The 7,041-nt window shown below is 38.4% G+C and overlaps 1 long non-coding RNA gene and 4 other non-coding genes across 5 annotated transcripts; all 5 read left to right on the top strand.

Moving 5' to 3' along the window:
* Window positions 1-200: 200 nt before the first annotated feature.
* Window positions 201-272, top strand: trnae-uuc (transfer RNA glutamic acid (anticodon UUC)). Its single transcript has one exon. It is a non-coding gene; the product is annotated as a tRNA-Glu (tRNA).
* A 198-nt stretch (window positions 273-470) lies between these two features.
* trnae-uuc (transfer RNA glutamic acid (anticodon UUC)) lies at window positions 471-542 on the top strand. The gene has a single exon. It is a non-coding gene; the product is annotated as a tRNA-Glu (tRNA).
* Window positions 543-732: 190 nt separating this feature from the next.
* trnae-uuc (transfer RNA glutamic acid (anticodon UUC)) lies at window positions 733-804 on the top strand. Its single transcript has one exon. It is a non-coding gene; the product is annotated as a tRNA-Glu (tRNA).
* Window positions 805-998: 194 nt separating this feature from the next.
* On the top strand, window positions 999-1,070 carry trnae-uuc (transfer RNA glutamic acid (anticodon UUC)). Its single transcript has one exon. It is a non-coding gene; the product is annotated as a tRNA-Glu (tRNA).
* A 1,155-nt stretch (window positions 1,071-2,225) lies between these two features.
* Window positions 2,226-4,047, top strand: LOC144208926 (uncharacterized). The gene is made up of 3 exons (XR_013328947.1): window positions 2,226-2,300; window positions 2,471-2,523; window positions 3,415-4,047. It is a non-coding gene; the product is annotated as an uncharacterized LOC144208926 (long non-coding RNA).
* The last annotated feature ends 2,994 nt before the right edge of the window (window positions 4,048-7,041 follow it).

Below are 7,041 nucleotides of genomic sequence, written 5' to 3'. Positions count from 1 at the left end.
ATTCGTCTTAAAATTGTGGTAGACTGATTCCAGTCTCCGACCATTTTCTTGTAGATGATGGCATCTCATATCTGAACTAAGAAGTGGTGAACTTACATTATTTCATGAGCCCTTCCCACTTCTAATTAAGTATAGATTTCTATTGCTCATTTGCTGAATTTCACATGGAAGTTTCGCATTTCTTTTCGTAGGTAAATGTGTCCCATATGGTCTAGCGGTCAGGATTCCTGGTTTTCACCCAGGTGGCCCGGGTTCAACTCCCGGTATGGGAAACTTTTAAATTGGATGTCTGGACAGAGCACTATTGAACTTCTGTAATTTAAGAGTGCAAATCTTTATCATTTACCACAAGCTTTTCCCAGTTCTAATCAAGTAGATATCTGTTGGTAATGATGTGCTAATATAATGAGATAACCATCAGATTCAAGATTAAAAGTTGTGTGCAATCTGGATCAGTGTTTAACAAAATGTCCCATATGGTCTAGCGGTTAGGATTCCTGGTTTTCACCCAGGTGGCCCGGGTTCGACTCCCGGTATGGGAAAAGTTGATACGAGGATTCAGGGTACTTTAACTTCTATAACATCCAGAAACAAAACCCTGTTGTTTGCCACAAGCCTTTCCCGGTACTAACTGTGTAAATGTCTGTTGCTAAAATTGGTAATTTAATGAGTCTATCATCCAAGCTTCATACTTCTACTTGATCTGAATCAGTTTTTTTTTTTTTAGAAATATCCCATATGGTCTAGCGGTAAGGATTCCTGGCTTTCACCCAGGTGGCCCGGGTTCGACTCCCGGTAAGGGAAGCTTTGAATTAGATGTCTGGCTTCAGAAAAATTGGACCTCTCTACTTTCTGGAACCAAACGCTAATTGTTTGCCACAAGAAAATATTCCAGTTTTAACCAAATAGATGTCTGTTGCTACTGATGTGGTTATTTATTGAGTCTATCATCTTAGCTTCATGCTTCTACTTGATCTGGATCAACCTTCCATGAAATATCCCATATGGTCTAGCGGTCAGGATTCCTGGTTTTCACCCAGGTGGCCCGGGTTCAACTCCCGGTATGGGAAACACCCAACTGGACACCTGGACTTAGATGTGTTGGGACAAGTAATATTTTTATGGTCACGTGCTTTTTTCTTTTTCAAATGAATGACAACAAAACACAACGCAATGTGACAAAAAGCAATACTAATCTAGTACAGGTGACTGGTGGTCACATACTTAAACACATTGCAGGAATTACTGTTGTGATGCGATGTTACAGCTGTGACAGCAACCACGTGTTCTTGCCATTAGAATTCACTCAAACAAGGTAGGAATGTATTCTAAAACACTGGGAATCAATAGTTGTTATCTCACATATTGCTTGAGTTGTTTTTACTGCTGCAGCTGATGTTATGATCAGGGGAGACATTTGGCTACACTCAATTGGTTTACTATATATGTATTTTCATGTTTAGTTCAAAAGATTAATCTTATGACTCAATGTCAGTATCGTGCATTTCACTCCAGCAGACATCATGCTATAAAGAGTTGTAAAAATCAATGATGTTGTTAACGGATATGATGGTAATTTTTTATCTCTTGATTTAATACCACTATAGTACATTCTGATGACAGGACTCAACATTCATCTTCAATAAAAGTAAAAATCCAGCAATAAAGACAACTATGGACTATGAACTAAGGATCGGTCTCTTTCATTATGTCATCAGTTTCAACTATCCAGAGGCAAATTGTTAGATACATTATTATATTGTATATTTTCAATAGTTTTAAATCTGTATGAGTTTTCTTCAGGGTAGAAATCATTACAATATGTAATAATTTAATGATAATAGTAAGTAGCCCAGTGACTGAGTGGTTAGAGTGCCAGCCTCACGGTTCAGGGGTTGAGGGTTTGAGCCCTAATCGGGCCTGACTATGTAGAGTTATTATATTTCAATGGGCTGATTTCTTTCTTTGGGTTTTATTTATTAAAGGATTGTGATGTAATTGTGTTTTTTTTCTGCATAAGTTGTGATTGATATAATGCATTGACTAACTCAGGGGTGGGAAAACTATTTGACAAAGGGCTGCAGTCATTCCAACCCTTAAAGAGGACACTGTCACCAATCTGGTGTCCTACAAGTGAAATCAGTGAATTGCCGTCAGGTGCTCCTTGTTTTTTTGCAGAAATCTCATTGGTCATAGTGTCTGTGCCTGATTGGTCGGTTGGAACAAAAACATGCAGCCACAGTGGCTCTCGAGGACCAGTTTGCCCAGTCCTGGACTAACTCCAGAATCACCCTCATTAGGTGAGTTTGTTTTCCTTAAATCATGGAAAATGAGAAAATACACACTTTCATATGGCTGAGACTGTGGTATGCCAAGATGTATTTTAGGGGACTCACTCATTTAGATTTAAATCCTCACATTTAATCTGATGCTAGTATAATGAGAAACCAAAATCTTTTTACCTCTCTAGTGCATGGTGAGTTTTATACACTTGACCTTTCTGCTTCTGCTACTGTTTATACGGTAAGTTGACTTTTTCCTTTGGGCAGTTTCAACCTTTGGGGGAAATGCTTTAAACTTGTAGAAAGCAGAGAACCTCACATTGAACGTTTAAATAATTAATGTAAGATAAAACATGCAAGTACACAGTTGTATCAATCAATAAAGGTTTGCAATGTACATTTCTGATGTGATCAACTCGCCAAATTAGAGTTCCACTGAGCTTCTCATGTCTGTCATACATTGATTTCTCTTTGCTTGTTTTATCAAATGAACTCAAGGGCAGGCTGGATGCTACATGATGATTTTCAAATCAACATGCGTTTTAGATTTGATGGGGTTTTATAGCACTTGTACAAATTAACTATCACGGCTAACTTTGGGCAACACCCTCAATAGATGCCCATGCAATTTCACTCTCATTTCTAGGGTAGGTTAGTGTTAAACAACTTGTTTCTGTTCAACTAGCCTACCATGGATGTTTTTTTGGTTTGTGGGAGTAACCAGAGAAAAACCCATTAATTTAGCAATTTATTTTTCTTCACAATTAAAAAAAAAATTGTACTATTTTTATATGATGATTACCCTTTAACCAACTTGTTGCATCAAATTTGGTTGGATGTGGAAAATGAAGCATTAATTCATATTTTTGCAGGAGATTGTTCAATAAATGGCCAAAAAATATGTATTAATGTGATGTGTATCAAGCACAAATACAAAAGATTTTCAAGCATCGTGGGAGTGATGAAATATCAAATTAATGGTAATTCAACCAAACCCAAGTCTATCAAATGCTGTTTATTTTATTATTCAGTCCATCATTCGAGCAATGTCTGCATTGTGTTAGTTGTTAGTTCCAATAAGGAAGTGTTTAAATTCTATATGTTTGCGGCATTATTTTCCTACTGTGCTAAGCATCTAGTGATGGATGCACTGTGCTGTCGGAGATGCTGTGGAGGCATGAACGGCTGTCAAGAGTTGCCGTTTAATGAAGGGATGTGCTCTTGCTTAGCAACACAAAGGAAAGTGAGTGACTTGCTCAAGGTTTCTGTCTGGCACCTTCTCCGCAGGAGAGACGGAACACTGAAGCAATCATGCTGGCTCGAGCCTGGCACGAGAGAAAAGTAGATGGGGGAAAAAAAAGTTATGCCTTGCCTAACTTATTAAGATTCCAACACTCCCACACACGTAGCAGATGATAGAGTCCGTCAGAATTTATTCCAATATAACTCAGAGGAGGAGGAGGGGGCACTTTAAAATTCAGGGAAACACTGCTTATGAGCTTTTTATACATTCACATATCTGATTGTTGGAAAACAGATGAATGAATTCAAGTCTTTTCTTTCGATGGCTAATGGAAACCATCTCTCACACGTTTGGTGTCAATATCTGTAATCTTTGCTTTTTAATTTCCAACTTAGAAGGTTTTTCTGTATCTTCTTTGGCCCCCCATGAGCTTGTATGCATGCTTGACAATGTTATGGAATGCTCCTAATGAGACAACATATGGTGTCTTATGGCATTGTACTTGTATAATGACAATAAAAACATTAAGTTCAATTCAATTTCCGCCAAGGTTTTTGTGTGATGGTATCTCTGAGCTATTGTAAAGTCTGAGGAGCAACCTAGGATGCGCCTAGTGGCCTGAAAGATAATGTTGAACAGATATTCTATTGGGTTTAAATAAGGGGATCATGAAAGCCATTCAAATACCTTAGGAGAAAATCAGGACCTACTGCACCAATGTAGGGTTTGAAAATGGGTTCAAGGATTTCATCTTGATACCTTATGGCAGTCAGCGCACAATTTCCTAGGCAGTAGAGGTCTGTGCATCCCTTCATGGGTATGCCTCCCCAGACTATCACTGACCCACCACCAAACCTGTCATGATGAACGACTTCTCCAGATTTGTTCACGTCTATCACGGTTCTCAGAGTGAACCCACTCACGTCCGTGAAAAGGACAGTCAAGTTCTAAGGGGCTGGGCAATGAGCACAAGGCCCACCAGGTTGTCAAGGCCTCAGGGACACCTGTATGAAGTCTGTTCCTGGCGGCTTGGGTAGAGACATTCACACCAGTGGCGCTCTGGAGGTCAATCTGTAGGGCATGAGTAGTGCTCAGCCTGTTCTGCCTTGCACAAAGAAGCAGGTAACGGTACTGGTAATGAGATGATGACCTTTGATGGCCCTGTCCAGCTCTCTAAGAATAAACCACTAGTCTCCTGAAATCTCCTCCATGTTCTGGATATCGTACTAGGAGGAATCATTAAACTATTTAAAGTAAATAAAACTTCTTGCTGCAGAACCAGTGCCATCCTGCGGATGTTGGATGTGGAGTTAAGTAATCGCCTCATGATACTAGTAAAGATAATGATTTAATCCAAAACCAGAACGAGTGGAAAAACATATGTGCCACCTATGTGAGTTTACATAGTACAATACCAGTTCCCAAAATAAACAAGTGGAAAACAAAGTGGAAGCCATTTATGATCTCATCACTCACTTGGTATTTTCTTATTGGCAGTGAAACAGTTAATAATCAATCTTCAACATTTATTTGAAACTCATCTTTACGGGGCTAGAGAGCAAAGTCAGAAATGGAGCAGCTTAGTCAGGCAGATTTATACTAGATTATGTACTTCATTTGTCAAAGATGTGCTTTAGCCAAAGCTATCAGATCCTCTTTGCGCTTATGGTTTAAGTCACATCCGGTGACAGTCTGCTACTCATCAATCAGTATCCATAGGTATTGAGAGCATCAATTCCATTGAATAAGCACGTCTCGCTCGAGGTTGTCTGGCCTTGAACTCAATTGCAGTGTTAGGACTAAAGACACCACTCTGAGAAGGATGATGTGATGTCGAATGTCGATATGTCTTTCAGATCTTTCTGTCTGTCATTCATGCGTGGAAGTCAAACAAGATGAAAGAGAGTGTGTCACACGGAAGAAAGAGTGTCCTTACTCAGAATTAAATAAGAAAAAGTTTTACACTGACCTATTTTAACGGCAGTATACTGTGTAATAGCAGCTTCAAAGGCATCCGTTGTATGCGTTAGATTTAACCATGAACTAAAGATTGGTGCATTCATAGCATGTTGTCTAAAAGTGTTGTTAATGCCAATCAATTAAAATAAATAAATAAAATGGTGCTCAGTTAAACGTAAGCTATTGTTATATTTGAGTCATTTGGCTCCTTTTTCATTTTGCATGATGAAGTTTATTACCTGAAGCATTTTCACCGGAATTGATGATGCAGCATAGAGCAAATATTGCAATATTGTAGCACCAAAATTAAAATAGTACACAGTGGCTTTACCAATTTGAGCAATAATGGATTTTAGTATCCTGTAGTTATGCTTCTGCTATATTCCTTGTTTTTTTCTGCAAAGGGACACGATTATCCGTCCTTTTTAGACAGTCAATTCTCATGAACCATTAGATTATTTGTTACGTAAACAAATATTTATGACATGGAGAAATTTATGATACAAGCTTGGTCGTGGGACTTATTGTGTTCATTTATTGAGGGTCAACTGTATATCTCAGTTACTGCACTTGTATGATGTAATGAACCCTTAATCGGTCTAATTTAAACACCAAGACCTAGTCGAATTTACAAATTACACAAATAACTGCTGTGTGGAAAATACATAGCTTATTGATGCTTCTGCGATTAGTCGTTTTGAACCCTAAAAAGGTTTAGGCCGCTAAAGCACAAAGGCAATTTTTTCCTGTTACACCTTACCCACTTGCCTTTTATTCTTCTGCTCTTGGCCAACTGGCTGGAAAAGTGATACTGAACAATTTTGTGGCTAAGAATTGTTATTACCCAATTTTTGTCTTGTTAATGCAATGGGGGCTCCCTGCAGAACACCACAAGTTCAGCTGTTCTCTCAGGCGATAAATCAGTGAACACCCCCCCACTCACAGAGCAACATCAATAATATAACAGAACCACGCCCCCAGCCACCCCCACTTGTGACCAAAAATAGACGTCCCTTCTGCTGAATATTTCATTTGCACTTTCAATCACTCTATCACTTTTCATGTTTTTTAAACTGTATGTTGACTTCAAAATGGCGAGTGAAAAAATAACTTTGGCCCTTTCCCACTCATATCCTATCAAGTATTCTGTTTTCATAAAATGGATGAACCAACATTGTGGCTGGTAAATGCAACAGGTAAACCAAATTCTTGTTGTAGAATAATATGCCAGAAAAATAGACTTATTTGTGCAGCAATGATTGTTTTGCACAGGGTTTGATTTATTGAATGCAGCATGATTGTCCATTGCAAAGCATGAATCTGGCAACCCACAAAGGAATAAATATAGTGCGCTTTAATATCTATATACTGGTTGCAGTACTATTTGCAGCTTTACAAACATGCTCCTTTAACTTTTCAGGTACAGTGGTCATTAGAGTTGACCTCTATTAAAAAAAGCTGACACTTAAAGACCTATGACCCCTTGAAGGGCAAATGACATCAATATTAGCAAATATTATACATTCATAATTGATTAATATTATTTATACATAGTCA

This window comes from Stigmatopora nigra, chromosome 15, assembly GCF_051989575.1.
Source record: "Stigmatopora nigra isolate UIUO_SnigA chromosome 15, RoL_Snig_1.1, whole genome shotgun sequence".
In the NCBI taxonomy this organism is placed as follows: domain Eukaryota; kingdom Metazoa; phylum Chordata; class Actinopteri; order Syngnathiformes; family Syngnathidae; genus Stigmatopora; species Stigmatopora nigra.
This window is presented reverse-complemented; position numbering and strand designations above follow the sequence as displayed.